Raw genomic sequence first — 23,238 nt, 5'->3', positions numbered from 1 at the left:
CGACGAATTCCCCCCCCTCCAAAAAAACCGCTCTGACCGAGCAGTTCGTGACTAAATTGCGCTGCAGAAATTGCAACTTCTTCATCTCGCTCTCGTGGTCAACGTTTTGCCACCGCCGTCCTCCTCCTCCTCCTCCTTCCTCCTCCTCGCTGACATTCACGTAATTTGAGGAGACGTTTTTGAATGACATTCAAAGTTTCCCGGAGGTTTGGCGAGTTCTCTGCGAGTCGTGTTTTTTGGTCAGAGGTTAGACAATCCTCTGTGGCATTTACAGACCGGTCCTCATCCAGATGTCCGTTTAGACACACACACACACACACACACACACACACACACACACACAGAGTTTGTGGGAATCCAGATTAACGTTAGCTTTGATGCGCTCGACTCGCTTATATACATATAATAACACGACCGCGCAGCTACGGCTCTGCTGCTGCAGGAGTTTTACAGAACCAGAACACATAGAGCGACGTCATTTGGGGGAATTTTTATTTGATTGTGATTCAGCGATAAATCTTTTTTTTTTTTTAATGATCCAGAACTAAATAATCATCAGTTTTACAATGTAAAAAAAAAAAAAAAAAATCAATGAGCTGGAAACTTGAAGCTGGAAAATTAAAGGCGCCATATGCAAGAATGTGGCCAAAAACAGTTACTACATTCAAATTCATAAAACACCGACGTCTTTTTAGGTTTTCGTTTTCTGACGTAACTGGCAACCCGTAGTCGCTCGGCAGCTGAGACTCTACTGACTGCAATGACCGGTAGACGGCGGTAGGTGGCGCCACATGAGGCCAAAAAAACATGATTTCAAAACATAAACGTGATTTGCAGTCTGCAAAATATTTTTTTGAATGCAAATATTTCGTCTGTGCTGTTGTTGTTGTTGGTGAGTTCAAAATGGCTCCGCCAGAGCCGTCAGAGGGAGCGTTTGTGAGTATACAGCAGCAGAGTAAGGGCCGCATTTTCTTTGCTAGCTGTTCTTTCAGTCCCCTCTAGACCACATGTGTCAAACATAAGGCCCGGGGGGCCAGATGTGGCCCGCCACGTCATTTTATGTGGCCCCGCGAGTGATGAATTGGTCTTAAAGGTCTGTGTTAAAATAGTTCTATGCTGCTTTAAAGCTGCATTATGTAATAAATCTAAAGCAACTGGACCATAAAATCCTCCTAATATGTCACAGAGACTCAGGAATAATGTTCATATAACAAACTGAACTCACCAACAACAACAGTACAGCAAACAGTATTTGCGTTAAAAAAATATTTTGCAGACTGCAAATCATGTTTTGGCGTCATGTGGCGCCACCTACCGCCGTCTACCAATCATTTCAGTCAGTAGAGTCTCAGCTGCCGAGCAACCACGGGTTGCCAGTTACGTCAGAAAACGAAACCTTAAAGACCTCCGTGTTTTAAATTTGAATGTAGTAACCGTGTTTGGCCACATTCTTACATATGGCGCCGCCTTTAAGGCGTGTGCGTTTGACAATAAACTACATTTCCCACGATGCACGGCGATCGCGTTGCCCGTAAAAGTGACGCCACCGCCACTAGTGTATCGTTGTATATGCATCATAAGTAACAAATACAGAAAGTTATTTAGCATGATGTTACCTTTATTGTTACATTATATTTGGTTACATTTATTCTGTATGACGGTTACATCTGGACCTTTGAGGGTCACCATGATGCTGAAATCAGAAATACTCTTCTGCGGTATAGAAAGATACAAAGAACATTTTATAAACAAATAATAATGATAACAATAATTAGTCGCGTTATCTTGCGCTCTATCTTAATCTAATCTCACTGTATCAGTGTGTGAAGTATATAAGAGCAGATTATCTTGTTAGGAATGAATCTGCCTCCTGTGAAAAGTCGACAAACAAATCACTTCCTGTGTGCAGCCGGGCAATGATGCCATGGCAACGCAGGATCTGAAAAGAGAAGAAGAACAATGGTTTAAATCGACTAAAAAACAGATGATGAGGAGCGTCCTATCAGCTCATATTTATATTTATATTTAAATGTCGTAATTCCACTTCCTGTGATGCTTCCTGAGGATCAACATGCAAAGGTGATATTATAAATGCGCTTAAATGCTTAAAAACCTAAAAATCAATCACATCTGCTGTTTTTTTTTTTTTTCCCATCCAAGGCCACTCTGACATCTCGCGAGCATCTGTTTTCGGGAAACGCCGCGACGCAACAGAAAACCCCGAGTGATGTTTATCACGCGGGAGCGAGGACGTCCGCCCGCCGCACATTGTCGGAATCTATGCACAAACGTGTGCGCGTACGAGCGTTTGCCGCGGCGGACATCTATGTTTATGCTAATGTGGGGGGGTCGCGTCGTCCACGCCGGGGCCTCTGAATGAAGCAGAAAAACGCCCCCCCCCCCCCCCTTCAATGTGCCTTCTGTTCCCGGGGTCTTCGCTTAATAACCACAAAAGCTCCTCGAGTGGGAAGAAGAAGAAGGAGCGGAAAAAAAAAAAAGGACAGATTGCGCCAAAACCAATTATTGCGCCTTTTGTTTTTAGCGGCTTGTTAAGTCCACAGATCTCCTCGGAGCCGCGGTGATGTCTTTGAGGCAGGGGGTTATTGGTCGGATGGCATTAGCCACAAAAGGCGGCGGCGGTGGTGGTGGCGGCGGGGGCCTCGGTGGCGACGGCGGCGGGGGGCCCCGGTCCAGATGGCACGCTGCCACCGCGACCTTGTCAGCACCTGCTCCCCAGGCACTTTGTCCCGGGCATCGCCGACGGGGACCGAGGCGGGCGCACATCATCACGCCACCCCATCGCCCCGGCAAGCTAATGAGCGCCCGTGCCCCCCGCTTAATTAAGGAAACGAAGCTTTTTAAACGCAAGAAGGAGAGGAGAGGAGGGTACGGCAGGGACGTTAGAATAATCGTAAAAAAAAAAACGACCAGCATACGCTGGACGGCGACCAAAACAACAGAAATAAATAATTAGAGGTTGGAAAGAGAGAGAGAGAGAGAGAGATCGCCGGAGCCAAAAATATCATTCAAATTAGAAATGTAAATCTCCTTATCGCCGTCCCAATGTCACAAATTAGCGCGAGACGACGGCTCCTCGCATTAAATCAAGGTTAAAAATATTCAATTAATGAACGAGTGAGCGGCGATGAACTTTTGATTATTTTGGGCTTCAGTCCAAGTGCACCCTTATCACGGAGTGTCACCTTGGACGAGGCCTCGCTGGTGTGTGTGTGTGAAACAGTGTCACGGCATCCCTTCTTTATCTCCTTCTTTATTTATTTCTTCTTCTTCTTCTTCTTCTTTTTTTTTCTCGCTCGCCGTAAAGAGCACTTCAACATCGCTGAGACGAGGTGGGCGGGACACGCGCACACACACACACACGCGCACACACACGCGAGCGCTGCTGTCCATGTTTACGCCTGATTAGCCACAAACATGCTCTTATTTTTTGCTCCGCAAAAAAAACAGCAATAAATCACTTGGATTTTTTTTTTTTTTGTTCAGTCAAATTAAAGCGTGTGGTGGAATTACACCGTTTTAAGCGTTTCGTGTCAGCCCCGCCCTCTACACACACACACACACACACACTTGTTTTAATGCCTTAGTGAGGACACGTCACAGACACCTGACACCTTGACCATCACAACTAAACCCTAAACCCTAAACCACTAAAAAACCAGGTATTAACTCTGACAAAGATGTTTTTTTAAATGTTTTTTTGGACCTCGCAAAGATATAAATACGCACACACACAGTGTTTGTGCAGCCTTAAAAAAAACACACCTTATTTCTAACCTTAACCATAACTGCTGTTTAAACTGATGAGTTTCTGCCTCTTTAGGACCAGGTTTTTGGTCTCCACAGGGTCAAAATGTCCCCACAAAGATAGAGAAGGTTTTATGTTTTTTTTGGACCTCACTGAGATATCAATACAGGTACACACACACACACACACACACACAGAGACAAAGCCTTATCTTGAACCTTAACCACAAATCTTTAAATCTCAGTCCTGAACACAACCAGTTCCTTAGAAACTAGGTTTTTGCCAGATAAGAACCAGGTTTTGGTCTCCATGAGGACTACTGGTCCTGACAAGGTTGGTGTTTGTGTTAAATACAAACACACAAAACTTTGTTTTTAAATCTTAGTGAGGACACATCATAGACACCCTAACCTTAACCTAAACCCTAACCCTAAAACCAGGTCTTAACCCTAAAAGTTGCGTCACCCAGACGAAATGTCCCCGCAAGGTTAGGTTTTCTTGATGATTTTTGGACCTCACAAGGATATTAATACAAGTTCCCAAACGCAAAGTGTTTGTACACCCTAAACGCAGCCTTAACCCTAACCACTGCTTCATTAAGACCAGGTTTTGGTCTCCATGAGGACTACTGGTCCTGACAAGACCAGTGTTTATGACAGAGAAGGTCCTAAAGAGGTAATGAATACATGTAACCTAAACCCTAACCTTAAAACCTGGTCTTAGCCCTGAAAAGTCCCTTTAAAGATGTGGGGCCTGGACAAAATGTCCCCACAAAGATAGTTTTTTACATTTGTTAGACCTCAAAAGGGTATAAATATAAGTTTGTACACCTTAAACAAAGCCTTATCCTCAACCTTTACCAAAAACCAGTGCCTCTTTAGGACCAGGTTTTGGAGACCTGGTCCTGACAAGGCCAGTATTTATGCCAGAGAAGGTCTTAAAGAGGCTACAAATACAAGTACACAAGCAAAGTTGTGTTTATATCTTATTATGGACACATCAAACCTTAACCATCACAACTAAAACTAAACCATAACCCTAAAACCAGGTCTTAACCCTGAAAAGTCCTTTTAAAGCCGTGAGACCTGGACAAAATGTCCCCACAAAGATACATTTACATTTACATTGGACGTTACATTACGTTGGACCTCAAAAGGATATAAATATAAGTTTGTACACCTTAAACAAAGCCTTATCTCTAAACTTAATCATTACCTGGTCCTCTTTAGGACCAGGTTTTGGAGACCTGGTCCTGACAAGTAAGGACACATCAAACATTAACCATAAACCCTAACACTAAAACCAGGTCTTAACCCTGAAAAGGGCCCTTAGAGCTTTGGGGGCCTGGACAAAATGTCCCCACAAAGATAGGTACACGTTAAACAAAGCCTTGTCCAAAACCTGTGCCTCATTAGGACCAGGTTTTGGACACCTGGTCCTGACAAGTCCAGTGTTTATGCCACGGAAGGTCCTGAAGAGGCGACAAATACGAGCAAACACACAAACACACACACACACACACACACACACACATGCTGCAACCCTTTTATTATTCAGGACAAAAATGTTCCTCCAAGAATGTCAGCCAGTTTTCTGCTCACACACACACACAAATGTCCCGTGTCCCTCCACATACGAGGGCCTAGAGAGAGTGAGAGAGAGAGGGAAGAGGAAATGGAAAGGGAGGAAGAGGAAGGAGGGATGGATGGAGGAGGAGGAGGAGGAGGAGGAGGGACCCTAATGTGCAAACTTGTTTCCGTCCTCTACGACTCGCCCATCATTTATTCAGCAGCTCAGCGCTCGAGACGGGGCCACACTCGCATTTGCTTGATACTCAATTATACATTAGTGTACATCACTTGGCAATCTGTTCATATCAATTTAATTGGATTTTAATATTGCCTCAGATCTTGTTGTCCAATTAACAGCGCTGGCTGGCAATAAAGCAGAACCACACACTATGTGACACCTTTGATCCGCGCCATATGGAGCCCCCCTTCCATTGATTACCGGCGCCGGCGCCGCTGAATTTTTCACTCCCTCAATATGGCCCGTGATGAATGGAGGGTGTGTGTGTGTGTGTGTGTGTGTGGAGGCATCATCATCATCACCCCCCTCCTCCTCCTCCTCCTCCTCCCTCCACACCTTCCCAACCACCACTGATGTGATAAAAATTTCACTTTGCCGTGCAACTTCATTTATTCTGTTGACATTCGCCTCTGATTAAAAACAATAAAAAAAAGAGAGAGAGAGGCAGAGTGATGGCGCGACCGCGCGCCCTGAATAGCATATGCAAATCAAACCCTGGGCATCCGTCTCTCTGATGCCGAGGGAACCGACCGACTGACTGACTGACTGACTGACTGACTGACTGACTGACTGACTGCCCACCTGGCACACTGGCACTGCTTTGACAACATTAAACCAACACTTTCTTCTTTGCTATTTTCGGCCTCTGGCTTCTCTTTCTTCCGACTCTCTGTTTTTTTTCTGTCTCTACGGATCAAACAAAGCGAGAGGAAATATTAATAAACACTCCACTCTTTTTGTTACATACATAGACACGGAGGTGTGTAAGTCTAACTGAAACTAGACGTTTAAAAATATACTATCGGTTCTAAATCTAATAATCTCTACAATCGCGTCGCGGTTGAGCACAGTGCCGCACATCGCACCAATACGTGAATGAGACAGGATATGACAATATATACAATGTGAACTGAAAACGACGTGAAAAAAAGTATCTTGAAATTACTTGAAATTTACCATCATAATAGTCGGCATCGCCCTGAACAAGGTTCTGTTGAAAATATTTGCAAACCTCTAAATTTTTGAAATTCAGGAAAGGATCGATTTGCCCTGATGCACTTTGACAGTGAGCTGACTTTATTCTTCAATTTTTTTTTTTCTCGGAATGACTTGAAATTTACCATCATAATAGTCGGCATCGCCCTGAACAAGGATCCGTTGAAAATATTTGCAAAACACTTAAGGAATAATTTTAATGAATTTTTGAAATTCAGGAAATGATCCATTTGCCCTGATACACTTAGACAATGAGCTGAGTTTCTTCTTCAAAAAAAAAGTATCTCGGAATGACTTGAAATTTACCATCATAATAGTCTGCATCACCCTGAACAAGGATCTGTTGAAAATATTTGCAAACCTCTTAAGGAATAATTTTAATGAATTTTTGAAATTCAGGAAATGATCCATTTGCCCTGATGCACTTTGACAGTGAGCTGACTTTCTTCAAAAAAACAAAAAGTATCTCGGAATTACTTGAAATTTACCATCATAATAGTCAGCATCACCCTGAACAAGGATCTGTTGAAAATATTTGCAAAACACTTAAGGAATAATTTTAATGATTTTTTTGAAATTCAGGAAATTATCCACTTGCCTGATCTACTTTGACGATGAGCTGACTTTCTTAAAAAAAAAAGTATCTCGGAATTACTTGAAATTTACCATCATAATAGTCGGCATCGCCCTGAACAAGGATCTGTTGAAAATATTTGAAAAACACTTAAGGAATAATTTTAATGATTTTTTTGAAATTCAGGAAATTATCCACTTGCCCTGATTCACTTTGACAATGAGCTGAGTTTCTTCAAAAAAACAAAAAGCATGTCGGAATGACTTGAAATTTACCATCATAATAGTCGACATTGCACTGAACAAGGATCGATTAAAAATATTTGCAAACCTCTTAAGGAATAATTTTAATGCATTTTTTAAAATTCAGGAAACGATCCATTTGCCGATGACGATGGAAGTGAAGTGATATCATATTTACTTCTGGTTGTGCCTCCATATTTAATGGTCGCTAACATGAATTGTTTACGTTCAAAGTATCACCAGAAGAAATAAAAAGAGAAAAACGGCGAGTGTGAAGGCTCACGCAGCTGCACGGTGAAAAAAGAAGAAAAAAAAAAAAAGAGAAAGAAAACAGCTGTGTGGAGGCAGTTTTTTGTTCAAAGTGTTCCACCGTTCTTGTTTCACATGAAGCTGCAGGGCAAAGCTGAGCCGGAGACACCGATGTGTGTGTGTGGATGAGGCAGAAAAACCGGGAGATGAAGAGGGAGCGGAATGTGGGAAACTGCATGGACCAAGGAAATAGGTTGAGTGGTGGAGGGAAGCATATGTGTGTGTGTGTGTGTGTGAGGCCTGAGGGCAGCGTTGAGGAGCTGATGTCTGGTCAAGTGGTCAAGGCCTCTGCAGAGTTGATTCTGCTGCAGGCTATTGACTGAATCACCATCATCATCATCACACTGCACTGCAGCGAGGCCAATGTGCACTCATCTCTCTGCAAACACCAGGCTCTGGAGATGAGACGATAGCACGGTGTCAAACTGTTCCCTGCATGTGACATGACTTTGGAAAAAAAAAAACACCAATAAAATGTTCACTGCAGAACCCAGGAACCCCCCAAAAAAACACTAAATTGTGATCACAAGATCAGTTTGAAACCAAGGAATCTGGATCACGAAGGGAAGAAATTGTCATATCAGTGTTTCTAAGTGCTGGACCTGGAGATCTTCTGCCCGTATCAGGTGTGTGTCGGTGCAGATAAACATCTAACACATGAAGGATCTCCAGGACCAGGAGTGATAAAACCTTGAGCTCACAGTGTGGCAGCAGGAAGGTGAATGAGTGACGGACGTGGACTGATTTATGTGTTGAGGAACTAATGAGTAAAACGAGCTGCAGGTGAGGACAAAGGGGAAGAGGACGACCAGGTGAGGACGATGAGATGATTACATGAAGGATCTGAACTGTCAGGAGAGTCATGCGACCATGAGATCTTTGGAAACAATCACACAGTTTTCATCACATCAGAGCGAGGTGTCTTTCAACTGGAAGGAACAAACAAATAAAACATTTTCATTTACAAGCAGATTATAGAGAAAGTTGTGGGTTCAATTCCCAGCTCCACTATCGCGTAAAGCAGCTTTGGAGTGGTCACCAAGACCAGAAAAGCATGAGATACATGATCTTCCTGGAAGTTTGTAGAAAGACAACATGGTCCAAGTCCATTGACGTCCATTTACTTTTGAACTCCAGCGCGATGTTGACGAATAACTCGACTCATGTGAACTCCCATTTTGAAGCCTTTAAATTCGCAATTTGCCAGCGTCTTGCTGACATTTTGCGGAACTCTGCGTAGCTACGACGAGCCTCCTATTGGACGACACAAGCTGTCAATCACAATGAGGGGGATGAGATGATTACATGAAGGGTCTGAACTGTCAGGAGAGTCATGCGACCATGAGATCTATGGAAACAGTCACACAGTTTTCATCACATCAGAGCGAGGTGTCTTTCAACTGGAAGGAACAAATAAATAAAACGTTTTAATTGACAAGCAGATTATAGAGAAAGTTGTGGGTTCAATTCCCAGCTCCACTATCGCGTAAAGCAGCTTTTGAGTGGTCACCAAGACCAGAAAAGCATGAGATACATGATCTTCCTGGAAGTTTGTAGAAAGACAACATGGTCCATTGATGTCCCTTTACTTGGACGTTTTGTTACCTTTGAACTCCAGCGCGATGTTACACGAATAACTCGACTCACGTGAACTCCCATTCTGAAGCCTTTAAAATCGCAATTTGCAAGCGCCTTGCTGACGTTTTGCGGAACTCCGTGTAGCTACGACGAGCCTCCTGTTGGACGACACCAGCTGTCAATCACACTTGTGTGTTTTTCGTCTAAATATTTACAAAATATTACACCACGTTCCATTGAAAATAAGATGAAATTAGCGATTAGTGAAATTTCGTTCAAACGTACTTCTTTGTCGCCCCCCCTGGTGGTTATTCGGCACGTTCTTATTTCTTGTCTTTGTCCTTTTTTTGAAATACGGTCAATGGTGCAAACAAAACACCGCGCACCGTTATCGTTTCCCCCGCTTGGCCAAAAACGCTTTCCAGATACCGCGTCATAGCGCCACCTGTTGACCTTGACATGTTTGTGGAGGTCTGTGAGGAGAGGACTATTTTTGAAAACCTTCCCGACGTACGTACGCGTGGACGAGGCCACGGCGTGAAACCAAAACCTGGCGTAAAAAAACAAACTGCGATTTAGCGTAAAAACTGTAAACTGTATCGGCGCCACCTCCCTCCCTCCCTCCCTCCTTCCCTCCCTCTCTTCTTTATCTGTCCGTCTCGGTGCCCCTGTTTTAAAGCACCACTGAGTGCTGGTCTATCATTAGAATAATTAATTGTTCAACCAAGAGGCATTTACAGAGGGAGCCACTCGGGCAGAAGCAACAAGACAGCAGTTAGTGAGAAGGAAGAGGAGGAGGAGGAGGAGGACGGTGAAGTCAAGCATGAAAAAAAACACAAACAGGTTTTCCTTTATGAGCCTGAGCAGGCGTGAAAAACAGGAAATAAATTAATAAATGTGACGTTTGTGAGATGAGTAAATTAATCACAGTCGGGGGTTTTTTGACCGGTAAAAAAACCTTTTTAGAATTAAAAAAAAAAATATGTCCTGAATTAAAGCGAAACACATTAGCCACTATGTTTGCAAACCTCTTAAGGAATAATTTTAATGAATTTTTGAAATTCAGGAAATGATCCATTTGCCCTGATGCACTTTGACAGTGAGCTGACTTTCTTCAAAAAAAAAAAGTATCTCTGAATGACTTGAAATTTACCATCATAATAGTCGGCATCGCCCTGAACAAGGATACGTTGAAAATATTTGCAAACCTCCTAACGAATAATTTTAATGAATTTTTGAAATTCAGGAAATGATCCATTTGCCCTGATGCACTTTGACAGTGAGCTGACTTTCTTCAAAAAAAAAAAAAGTATCTCGGAATGACTTGAAATTCACCATCATTATAGTCGGCATCGCCCTGAACAAGGATCAGTGAAAAATATTTGCAAACCTCTTAAGGAATAATTTTAATGAATTTTTGAAATTCAGGAAATAATACATTTTCCAGATGCACTTTGACAGTGAGCTGACTTTCTTCAAAAAAAAAAAAAAGTATCTCTGAATGACTTGAAATTTACCATCATAATAGTCGGCATCACTCTGAACAAGGATCAGTTGAAAATATTTGCAAACCTCTTAAGGAATAATTTTAATGAATTTTTTGAAATTCAGGAAATGATCCATTTGCCCTGATGCACTTTAACAGTGAGCTGACTTTCTTCAAAAAAAAAAAAAAGTATCTCGGAATGACTTGAAATTTACCATCATAATATTCGGCATCGCCCTGAACAAGGATACGTTGAAAATATTTGCAAACCTCTTAAGGAATCATTTTAATGAATTTTTGAAATTCAGGAAATTATCCATTTGCCCTGATGCACTTTGACAGTGAGCTGAGTTTCTTCAAAAAAAAAAAAAGTATCTCAGAATGACTTGAAATTTACCATCATAATATTCGGCATCGCCCTGAACAAGGATCCGTTGAAAATATTTGCAAACCTCGTAAGGAATAATTTTAATGAATTTTTGAAATTCAGGAAATAATCCATTTGCCCTGATGCACTTTGACAATGAGCTGACTTTCTTCTTCAAAAAAAAAGTATCTTGGAATGACTTGAAATTTACCATCATAATAGTCAAGGGAAATAAATTAATAAATGTGACGTTTGTTAGATGAGTAAATTAATCACAGTCAGGGGTTTTTTGACCGGTAAAAAACCTTTTAGAATTAAAAAAATGTCCAGAATTAAAGCAAAACATATTAGCCACTATCTAGCACTATCTAACTATGTGATTCAGCCTTTTCCAACTGGACAACCGACCACTTGTGTCGCCGTATAAACGGCTCACTCTCCCCCTGAACCAAACCTCCATTGAGAAAATCTAAATTTTAAGGTGACAGAGACACAGGTGTTTGTGTCGTGTTTGTACGTTTGTGTCACTCAGGTCAATCCAAATGAAGCATTTCAAACACAGAAGTCACAAAATAAGAGTTTGAAGGCAGCGATGCGGGCAGCGGTGGCTCAACAGCTCCTGAGCGCTGTGATGTAAAATCGCTGGTTTTTATCAATGGACTTTGGTTTGAGGTTGGGAATGCAATCGTTTTTTTTTTTACAAATGAGTTGAACAAAGGTGGACAGACAAACACAGTTTGAAAAGCCAATATTAACACAAATGCTGCTTTCATGCTCATTTGTGAGACTCAAAAAAAAAAGTTTGGTAAATCCACGTTAATCTGCCTCGTGTTTGGTGTTGAGGGAGTTTATCGCTTAGCTTTGAGGCGAAATGAAAGCAAAGTCTTTTCAGGTTAGAAAACCAAAAAAAAAACAATGAGATAAAGTAGAACGGAAAAAGCAAAAGGATTTGTTTTTTTTGTTTTTTTTACGACACGTAATTATTTGATCCTTTGTTAATTAAAAAATAATAACGCTTTGTGCGGCTTAACACGGTGACAAAGTCCTGTCTGTTTCTGCAAAACGTTGGTCTGAATGGGAAGCAGCTGCAAACTTACACTGTGTTTCACACAATGTCAAACAAGAGGACAAAAGGTAATCTGAACTCTGCGATAAACTCTGCGTCCTCATTATTTCCCGCTGTCAATCTACGGCTCCTTGTTTTCCCACTGATTTGCTCTTTAAAAAAACACAAAAAAACTTTCACATTCAGGAACTTGGAATTAACTCCAACGTTTACATTCTCTCTCTCTCTCTGTGTGTCTGCAATTGTGAAGTCTGTCAATCTCAGAGTCGCGTTGGCAATAATCCAGTCTTTTTGCCTCCGTGTTTACTCTTTAACTCTCCGTCTGCCCCGTTTCACACGGCCTCGACAATATGAGAATATATGAGGAAATTCTGCGTGAGACAACTAAAGATAGATGTGGATTAGAGCACGGTCACCTGACCTGAACCCACCGAGAACCGACTGAATGCGTAATATTACAGTGTATTAAGAGCCCGTCTGCCTGTCAGTCCACGTTATGGTCACAACATCTATTTATTCACACATTTAGTCCATATTGTAATAACTGAGACCTACGACTTGACATTCATGACCATTTAAAAAACACTTTCCAATAGATATTTTTGCTTAAAATGAAAATTCCAGACACGAGAAACCAACAAAAGACACTTGGAAAAAAGAGCTTGGAAATGATTATTCTGGGCCGTGATAATGAGTTTGACAGATAACCTGAACAGAGTAAACCGGCATCGTGTGAGGAATAAACGTACCATATTTGGGCCTTTACAGTACTTTAGATTGTTGATGTTTTCGTACACTTGGAGTAGAAATACAGGCCAGTACTGTCCAGTACTTCTATTTTGAGTAGCAAATACAACCTAACACAACTTCTCCATTTTTGTTGCAGCATGTCGGAATTCTATGGACGTAAATCTGTGCCATCTGAGTTTGAATTTGAATTTCTAACACCAAAATTTTTTGCATCGAAATGAAACTATGAATTTTAAAAACATCAAATTTCTAGCACTGTTTTTTTTTGCCATTGATTTTTTTTTTTGCCATAGATTTTTTTTTTGTCATTGATTTTTTTTTTTGCCATTGATTTTTTTTTTTGCCATTGATTTTTTTTTTGTCATTGATTTTTTTTTGGCCATTTATTTATTTTTTTGCCATAAATTTTTTTTGGGAAATTAAACTATGAATTTTAAAAACCATCAAATTTCAACCACTGTTTTTTTTTTTGCCATTGATTTTTTTTTTGCCACAGTTAATATCTGGGTCACCAGAGAGCAATCGAAATTTGATGGTTTTTAAAATTCAAAGTCTAATTTCGATGCAAAAAATTTCAGTGTTAGAAATTTGAAAAACTTAATCCATAGCGATATTGGTGAATGTGTTTTTTTTACCAATAACTGGTCCACCAGCAGAATAATGTCTATAAAAACTGCCCAAGTTGAGCAACAATATCACAAATGACTGAGTCATGTTCTTTGTTATTCTGCAGGGTTTCTTGGGATGACGGAATGTTGAATGTCCAGTGATGAGACATCAGATTCCTGAAGGAGTGTCACTTTTCATAGAGGTAGATTTTTAAATGCTATCCCTTTGAATTGCAATGACATTTGGACCTTTCGTAATTATCGGCAGGTAGATAAGTGACAGCTGCAGCAGCTAATCGAGTATGAATGATATTATTCATCCTCACGTTGTACTCTTCAGGTAAGCTCATGTCGTTCCTCACACGTTCTTGCCAAGTCTGTAACCCATTTGTTTCCTTTCACCCCAACCTGTCTAGGCAGATAGCGGCACATCTTTGAGTCTGAAATAGTCTTCTTCTGTCAAAACAGAGTTTTTGGTTTTTTATCTCCACTGATCTCGACGATCTTGTCTATGTACAGTGCATTGAGATGATGCACCACTGAGTGCTGGTCCATCATTAAAATTGAATTCTTGGACTTGGACAAACTGCGATTTTTCTGACGCCAAGATGTTCCCTGATCATCCCAGATCATCGTTTCTAACCTTGTCCGTTCGTGTTCAACCATCATGGGCATTTTCATCTCCGCAGTTTCTAACTTCCTAACAATAGATTATTGGTCCTGCTTGTTACAGCACACAGACAAGTTCAACAACCGATTCAGTAGAGCGTTAGAGACCCTTGAGTCGTACGCTCTGGCAGGTTCATGGCGTTTACAGATTTTTTTCCGTGCAGCGAAATTAAACGTACATATGTAGAACAGCCAAAATAGGTCAAAACAAGTAAAGCCTCAGTGTTCGTGTTGAATTTGTTCCAAATACGCTGTCTCCGTGTTGAGCGCGAGGCTGTAAACAGTTCTGCAGCGAAGCGTTTTAAATCACCTCATCTGTATCACACTGAGCAGAGGGAGGAGAGATGGTTGGTGGGAGGTTAAGGGGGCGCAGTGGAAGGGTGGATGGCGGAACGAGGGGGGGGGTGACGCATCCTTTCTTATCTGACATGTCGCCCAGCTGATAACTAGGACATCGAGATAAGACCTCGCAAAGCCTTGTGCGCAGTTATCCCACTGAGCCACACACACACACACACACGCACACACACACACACACACACACACACACAAACACTCTCTCCATAACTTCAGGGGGCGCTGCATTGACTTCCCTCTGATTCCTGCAGACTTTACTCTAACTCTACTCACAACATGACTTTGCCTTAAAAGTGCACTGCAAAAGTTTGAATATAAACAAATACGTCAAGTTATCGTCAAACGACTTCACACCATATTGGTTTAACCCATCACACGACTCAGTATTAAGCAGTATTCTGGGTTTTTTTCTTGCAAGATTGCCCACATTTCGTGTCACAACCTACGAAGGTAAGACGTAAGTACAACAGACTTTGCGCTAGTGAAGCCAATGCTAAGAAGTGGACGTAAACAGTTTAAAATTGAATAACCAGGACAGTCCAGAGTTTGATGGAATAAATTCTTATTACGGCCACATTTTTAGCAGTTCCTCCGAATTCCTCAGGGTGGCGACGAAACGTACAATCTGGAGCTTTCAAATGACAAAAAACACTCGATTCCTTGATTCCTTACTCGTTTCCTGTTGGGTAATATACTTCATCATCAGGTTGTTTATATCGACGACCAATGAAGAAAAGACATAAATACAGCAGAGACTTTGCGCTAGTGAAGCCAGGCGGATACAAAAGGTCGGACTATGGCTAGAAATGCTAAGAAGTTGATGTAAAAAGTTTCGGAATTGTACAACCAGGACAGTCCAGAGTTTGATGGAATAAATTCTTATTACGGCCACATTTTTAGCAGTTCCTCCGAATTCCTCAGGGTGGCGACAAAACGTACAATCTGGAGCTTTTGAAATGACAAAATCATTTGATTCCTTGATTCCTTACTCGTTTCCTGTTGGGTAACATACTTCATCATCAGGTTGTTTATATCGACGACCAATGAAGAAAAGACGTAAATACAGCAGAGACTTTGCGTGAGTGAAGCCAAGCAGCTACAAAGGGTCGGACTATGGCTAGAAATGCTAAGAAGTGGATGTAAAAAGTTTCGGAATTGTCGGACCAGGACAGTCCAGAGTTTGATGGAATAAATGCTTATTACAACTCCAACTGCGTTAACGGCCACGTTTTTAGCAGTTCCTCCGAATTCCTCAGGGTGGCGACAAAACGTACAATCTGGAGCTTTGAAATTACAAAAAACACTTGATTCCTTACTTGTTCCCTGTTGGGTAATAATAAAACTTCATCATCAGGTTGTTTGTACCTAAATCTATCGACGACCGATGAAGAAAAGACGTAAGTACAGCAGAGACTTTGCGCGAGTGAAGCCAAGCAGCTACAAAGGGTCGGACTATGGCTAGAAATGCTAAGAAGTGCACGAAAAAAGTTTCGGAAGGGAATTCTACAGTTAAACAAACCAGGACAGTCCAGCGTTTGATGAAATAAATGCTTATCACAATTCCATGCCTTGCGTTATCGGCCACGTTTTTAGCAGTTCCTCCGAATTCCATATGGGGGCGACAAAAGGTACAATCTAGAGCTTTAAAATTACAAAAACACTTATTTTTCCTTACTTGTTTCCTGATGGGTAATATGCTTCTTGATCAGGTTGTTTATATCTAAATCTATATTGATGCTACTTTAACAGGTGGATTTGACGAAGTTGTTGTTAGATTTCGACTCGTTTCCACCGCGAGGACGACAAGAAGCCCAAGAAACGGACGCAGCGAGCGCGAAAAGAACGAGGCGTGAAAATGAATATGTTTCGACAGTCGGAGATGATTAAAATTCTACAGTCGAGCGGCACGAGGCGTCACGTCGCTCTGTTTTATCTCTCCAGAAATTATAGCGGTGTATAAATCAGAGCCCGGTCAATAACGTGGCCATACACAGGATTACTATGACTATTGCAACAGCATAACCCATAAGTCTCATTACAGTCTAATCCCGGCTCGCGTTCCAGTTTTATGGCTCGAACAATTCTGCTCCACAATGATGGAGCGAGCTGACACTGAAGAATTAAAAAAAAGTGACTTTAGCTGCTCTATAATATGCTAAATTAACGCCAATTCCTTTTTTGACCCAATACACTGTGGCATGGAGTTAAATTGGACTATTGTGGAGTAAATTTAACACCAAAATGACAAGTTTTATACAAATATCAGAGTGTATTTAAGTCTTTTACTGTTCCAAGAGTTAAATGAACAAAATTCCATATGGTTCTAATTGGAATTGCTGCTTATTTGATTCTTTCTTTAACCTCCTGCTTCAAACACTAAAGTCAGAAAAGGTTAAAGAAAGACCCTGATTTTTCTCGATATTTAAGGTGAATTCCAATTCCTTGCTTAACCCTCAATCTGGGCCAAGTTTAAGGGCTGTATCGCCCTCAATATTGAGATTTTCCGAGACCACCCTTGGGAGCGAGGGCTACCCAGAATGCTTTGCGTGTTTTGCCATAACAAAGATGGCGCCGAAAGCAGCGAAACAAGTACACTACAAATGAAGTATTTTCTTTTCTGACGTAAATGTGTTCTTCTCCTTCTTCTTCTTTTTTGGAGTTGACAGACTGGACGCAGCTTCGGCGTTATTCTGCCCCCTACAGTCTGAAGACGTATCTGCGTTTAAGGGGTGTCCCATTTCTAAGTGACAAAATAACCCTCGACACTTGGTTTTGAGGGTCAGTTAAGATTAAGGGTTAAGATAGGAATTGGAATTGGCCCATAAACTTGTGACTCCGCCTATAACCTTTTTAAATTTCACGTCATATTATATATAAAATAATAAATCATGCCGTGAGATAAGGACGCCATCGGCGGCCACACACCGCTCGGTGAAACGAGAGAACCCACACTTTAATTTCACCATACGCACTTTTTACACACTTTGATGTATTCACACCGCCCCATTTCCCCCCCCCTCCTGTGCCGCTGCTGTATCTCGCCTCCCTAAATCACCCTCGCAGCAGTCCACAGGTCGAGATGCACACTTCTGATACACCGCAGAGCAGCAGCTCCTCCCCCTCCATCCCCTTCCGTCACTTTGCCGTGAAATCCGCTCGGTTCGCTGTGACATTTTACGGCCCGATTTGTCGCCGGCGACTACTTCCTCTTGCGGAAAGAACACATCTGTTTTTTTTCCCTTCCGTGCGTCCGTGGCTCCAGAACACGGAAAAAAACACTTTTTTTTAATACGATTACGTTACCGAGCGTCTGTAATCTGTACGCGCCGCGTGACCTCGAGACCCGGTAAAGATAAAGAGAGGATAAAGGTGGGGAATGTGAATGAATCTGTTTATAGGCGGGAGAACATACGACGATATTCCTCTCGCATACTGTAACGCTGACGTTTTTAATCTCATTTTGACGGCGCTAAGGCAATATCTCATAGGAGTTCTTTTTGATCTGGCGCTGACATTCAGAGCAGCTCTTTACCACTTCCTTTTTTTTCTCCCCCTCCCCTGCTTCGTCTGTGTTATCCGTAGCAGACTCCCGTTGCAATTCCACACTGATATGCGAGATGTGCGAGTGTAAAAGAGTGCGCAGTGTGCAGCTGGATGACTGGCCGAGGTCTTTGAACACTAAGACCTGGATGAAGGATTGAAAGGCCCATTGAAGCCCCGTGGAAGCCCCTTCAGCCAGCGCTGACACCCTCCAGGGGCCGAGGAGCTGGGGAGGGGAGATCAAAAACCGAGAGGGAGGCCAAGAGGTCGACGTGAAGCGGAAAAAAGATCTGGGGAGCATCTACAGTCCAAGGAAGTAGCTGTGGTTGCTGCAGAATTTCTAAAAAGGGTCAGCGCAGCGAGCAAAGAAAAAGGCATCAAAAAAACCAGGAAGAGCATCCTGGTACAACGCTGCTGCTGCTGCTGCTGCTGCTGTGAACTGACGGCTACTACACAAGACAAACAAGCAGGAAACGTCAGCCTGAGGGTTTCTGCCAGGCCCAGTGGCCCCCAGGTTCCCCGTGATGGTGGGGATGCAGCGGAGGAGCATCGTTGTTTATCTCGCTTGAAATGTTGTCTTGAACTCGAGGGGTCAGCGCGAACAACGCTGGAAATTCAAGTTTGAAAGTGTCGGTTTTTTCGACTCGGAGGCCAACGTTAAGCTTCGCCCTGTAGTTACTCAGTAATACCAACTATGCACTTACCGATCTAATGAGTAATTCAATCATAATTATCAGTAGATCTTTTATCTTTTGCTGTTTTTATATACGAGTGCGTCAATAAGTGCCTGTTTTTTTGACCGACTGGGTGCAAAGATGCAGTTTTTAGTGATATATTCTATTGCATTTCTTATCCAAACTATGTCAAAGTCTTCATCTGTCAACTTACCTGTAAAAAAAGCCTGTAAAGTGACCTGTTGGACAGTTTAGCCATGAACGGAAACACAAAAAGAGAGATTTAACAGCTCTTTTTTGTCCCGTGTGTCGTGCTGCTAGACACGCTAACTTTAAAACCAGAGGTGCACATACACCGTACATAGGTACGCTATACGTTATTTGGGGACAGTAGCTATGTTCCCCGGGTCCTATGTTCCCCGATTTGTATGTGACCGGGGAAAATAGGACCCTTTCTCTAACCCTACCCTTTTTCAAAAAAAGGGTCCCATATTCCCCTGCCACATACAAAGTGGGGAACATAGGACCTTTTTTGGGAAAAACGGGGAACATAGGACCCGGGGAACATAGGTACGACCCCCGTTATTTGTAGCGTTGCGTTTTTTCGTTGAATAAACAGACCGATCCAGTTGGACTGTAGGCAACGCTGAAGGAGCTAACGCGGCTAACGGAGCTAACTGGTAAACGGTGCTTGGACTCCGGTGCCGTCTTTTTCCGGGAAACGCGTTGACACCGTTAGCGCCAGTAATGCCGTTAACGTGCCAATGGAAACTTGAATTTTTTCCCCCATGGGATAATAACGTATCGACCCACTAAGAAACCAAAGTACGAGGCTGTACCTGGAAAGGTACAAATGCTGTCGCTCCAGTTGTACCCTATCAGGACATCAAGGTACATTTTTGTCAATAGGGGTGCAGAAATGTTTCTTTAGCGCTGCAACCAAGCAAACTAATTTGAAATGTACAGTGCTTGTACCTTGATAGGGTACAAGGTACTTTTTAGGTACAGTCTCGTCCTTTGATTTCTTAGTGTGTTTGTATTGATGAACGTCAGATGCTAAAAACTTCCGTTAAATCCATCAAAACTGGTGAGAATCGGATTGGGATTGTACCTCACGGCCGGTCGTGAGAATAAAGCCAACGATTTGGTCACCGTCGCTCTCCCTCGGCCTCCTCCAGAACTGATATGTGAGAGTGCAAAACCGTTCTCTCTCAATTGCCTCCCACGCGCTTCTTTACAATTCACCGAGAAACAATTAAACAAGTGAGTAGCCTTCGCCGTGACACTGAAAACAATGAATCACTGTGATGGCGATCAATAGCGAGTCTGCGATTCACCACTCGGAGGTCAGTGAACTTAGCAGCACACTGTGTAGGCTAACGGTCACTGAATGCTGGTCTGAATGAATCCCTGGCTGAATCCTCTGGTAATAATCTTTAATTCCTGCACCAACACTTTCGGCAATTAGTTTGCCCGGGACCCATCCATCACTGGGCCAAGAAAATGGCACCTGGGGCGGACGGGGAATGAGAAGCGAAACATCAATAAAGCATTTCTCATTTAATTATTCGTCCGTTATTTTCAGTAAACAGATGCACAGTCCGATAAATATGTCCGCCTGTAATCCGCGGTCTCTGGGTTCCCCCCCCCGCTCATGCGTCTCTCTCTCCCTTCCTTCCCTTCATCGGTCCGGCGTGGAGCAGCTGAAAGACACATATGGGCATTGATTTTTGCCCAGAGCCATGTGGGCTGAACTCAAAGGGAAAGCTCGTCAGAAGAAGTCAAAGAGGCGGTGGCGGCGGCGGCGGCGGCGAGAGGGAGAGCGAGAGCGCGAGTAGCGAAGTAGCGGTTGGAAAAGACCTCATCGCCCAAAACGAGGATCTGACAAAAAACAAGGTGTCGGGGCCTGACCGGACTCGGCTACCCTTTGACATGTGGAAACATCGCAGAAACAAACAGCCAAACAAGAGGAAGGAGGTTAAAAATAACACAAGAAAGAAACCCGGGCTTTCTTTTCCCCCCCCCCCAACGTTCTCCACAAAGAAATTAATGCCCATTTCAAGTGTGTCCGTTGGGCCACAATCTGTCGGCGCTGGCGCTTTGATGTGCTCATTGCAGCCGCCTCAGAAGTCCTCTACGCCAAGTTTCCCTCAAACAAAGGGAATAAAATAGAAGCGGCGAGAAAAGACAAGAGAGAAAAGCCTGCTTTTGTATTTGGCAAGGCACCGCTTGTATTCCTCGCGGACGCTCTGCCTTCAGCTCTTGTTGCTCTCGCTCTTGTTCCCGCCGTCTTTTCTCTTTCCTCCTGTTCCCGACGTAAAAAAGGTTTAGAGGAAGCTAATGATCAAGCAGGTAAAATCTCGCTTTTTCATTTGATGTTTATTTATGTCCTTTTTTGTCGATTCCCCCCACGGCGCCCGGTTTACACACACACACGAGACCTCACGCGGAGGTTGCACGTTATTTCCGAGCCCCAAAAAAAAAAACGCAACTCGGTCAAACTTCCCAAACGGCGCGAGTACGAAAACAGATAACCTGACCCGAGCCCCGACGGGACCCTTGAGGTGGGATTTGGACCAAAAACTCTGAGATGATTGCAGGGCTCCGGTAACTCATGAAGGGCTGTGACTCGTGTGCTCTTCCCTCCTGGATGCAACAATAACTTTAGTCACTTGCCAAGAACGTAAGTAAAAAGGCTACAGCATCGGAGTGAGCTTCAGTCTGTGTCCGACAAAACAATACAAAAATCCGTTGGGTCAGGCAGAAGCAGCCGATCAATATTCTTTGTTTGGACAGAATAATGCGTCCCAAAGCAACTACTTAAAACTAAATTGATGTGGGCTTTGGAGGCAACATGGTAGCGCCCATATTTTCATCAAGTAAAACATAACCAAAGAGTCGCCCATTTACACTTCTACCATGCAACTTCTGAAGAAGACCTCACGCTTAATTCATTCTTCTTAAATATCTATATTTAAGAAGGATTAAGAGTTCTAGTGGTGAGAACAAGCAAGAACTGCAATGTCGTTCTTCTTCGCTTGTGTATTAACCCATTTCTTTGCTTTTGTTGTCGTAGAAACATGGCGTCGCAAGATGGCCGCCTCCATAAACCAAGGCCCTTGCTTAAAAGGCTACAAAAAAACAAATATTTGTTTATTTGAAAGTCATTAAACGCTTATAAACACATACTTCTGCCAATAACTTCACCTAAATGTTACACACCTTCGACCTTAAAGCGAAAATGAGCATCAGCTCATTAGCGCTAGCCTCCATCTGATAGCAACGCGATTTTTAAGAAGAATTAATAGTTCTAAAGGTGAGAGTGTAGGTTGTAACAAGCAGGAACTGCAATGTCGTTGTTCTTCGTTAGCGTAGTAAGCTATGTCTCTGCTCTAGGCGTCGTAGAAACATGGCGTCGCAAGATGGCCACCTCCATTAACCAAGGCCCTTGCTTAAAAAGGCTACAAAAAACAAATATTTGTTTATTTGAAAGTCATTAAACACTTTTAAACACATAATTCTGCCAATAACTTCACCTAAATGTTACACACCTTGGACCTTAAAGCAAAATGAGCATCAGCTCATTAGCGCCTTAAAGCGCTAATGTGATAGCAACGCGATATTTAAGAAGAATTAATAGTTCTGAAGGTGAGACTGTAGGTTGTAACAAGCAAGAACTACAATGTCGTTGTTCTTCGTTAGCTTAGTAAGCTATGTCTCTGCTCTAGATGTCGTACATGGCGTCGCAAGATGGCCGCCTCCATAAACCAAGGCCCTTGCTTTAAAAGGCTACAAAAAAACAAATATTTGTTTATTTCAAAGTCATTAAACACTTATAAACACATAATTCTGCCAATAACTTCACCTAAACGTTACACACTGGACCTTTAAGCGAAATGAGCGTCAGCTCATTAGCGCTAGCCTCCATCTGTTTTTGTTTAACCCAGTAAATATGTATAATTTATGTGCTTAATTGCACATAACACACTTCTAACTAATTGGCAAATTTGTGTTGCGTATTTTGCCCTAAAATATTCTCACCCCAAAAAAAAGGTATCGCAACATAAAAACATGAGCTATTGAAATGGTATCCTGCAGGTTTCACTTGCCCTGAAATCAATCACCGCCCTCCATCTGTGAAACACACACACACACACACACACACACACACACACACACACACACACACACCCCTTGTTTCATATCAAAGGTGTGTTTCCTCTGTGTTTCCTCTCTGTTGTATAAGCCTGTTCTTATTCCGTGCACTTGACCTTCTGGCACCGAGGCCCAGTTATGGCTGATGGAGACAACAAACAAAGAGCGATCTCTGTCTCGCAGATCATTACGCAACCGACGCCGACGGAGGCGCGGTGTACAGAAATAGCCAAAGGGCAAGGTGGAACGGCCCTGTCGTCAGGTCTCATCTTTCACACTGTCTGTACACCTG

The sequence above is a fragment of the Microchirus variegatus genome (assembly GCF_963457635.1).
Source record: "Microchirus variegatus genome assembly, chromosome: 11".
Taxonomy (NCBI): Eukaryota; Metazoa; Chordata; class Actinopteri; order Pleuronectiformes; family Soleidae; genus Microchirus; species Microchirus variegatus.
Note: the sequence above shows the minus strand (reverse complement) of the source record.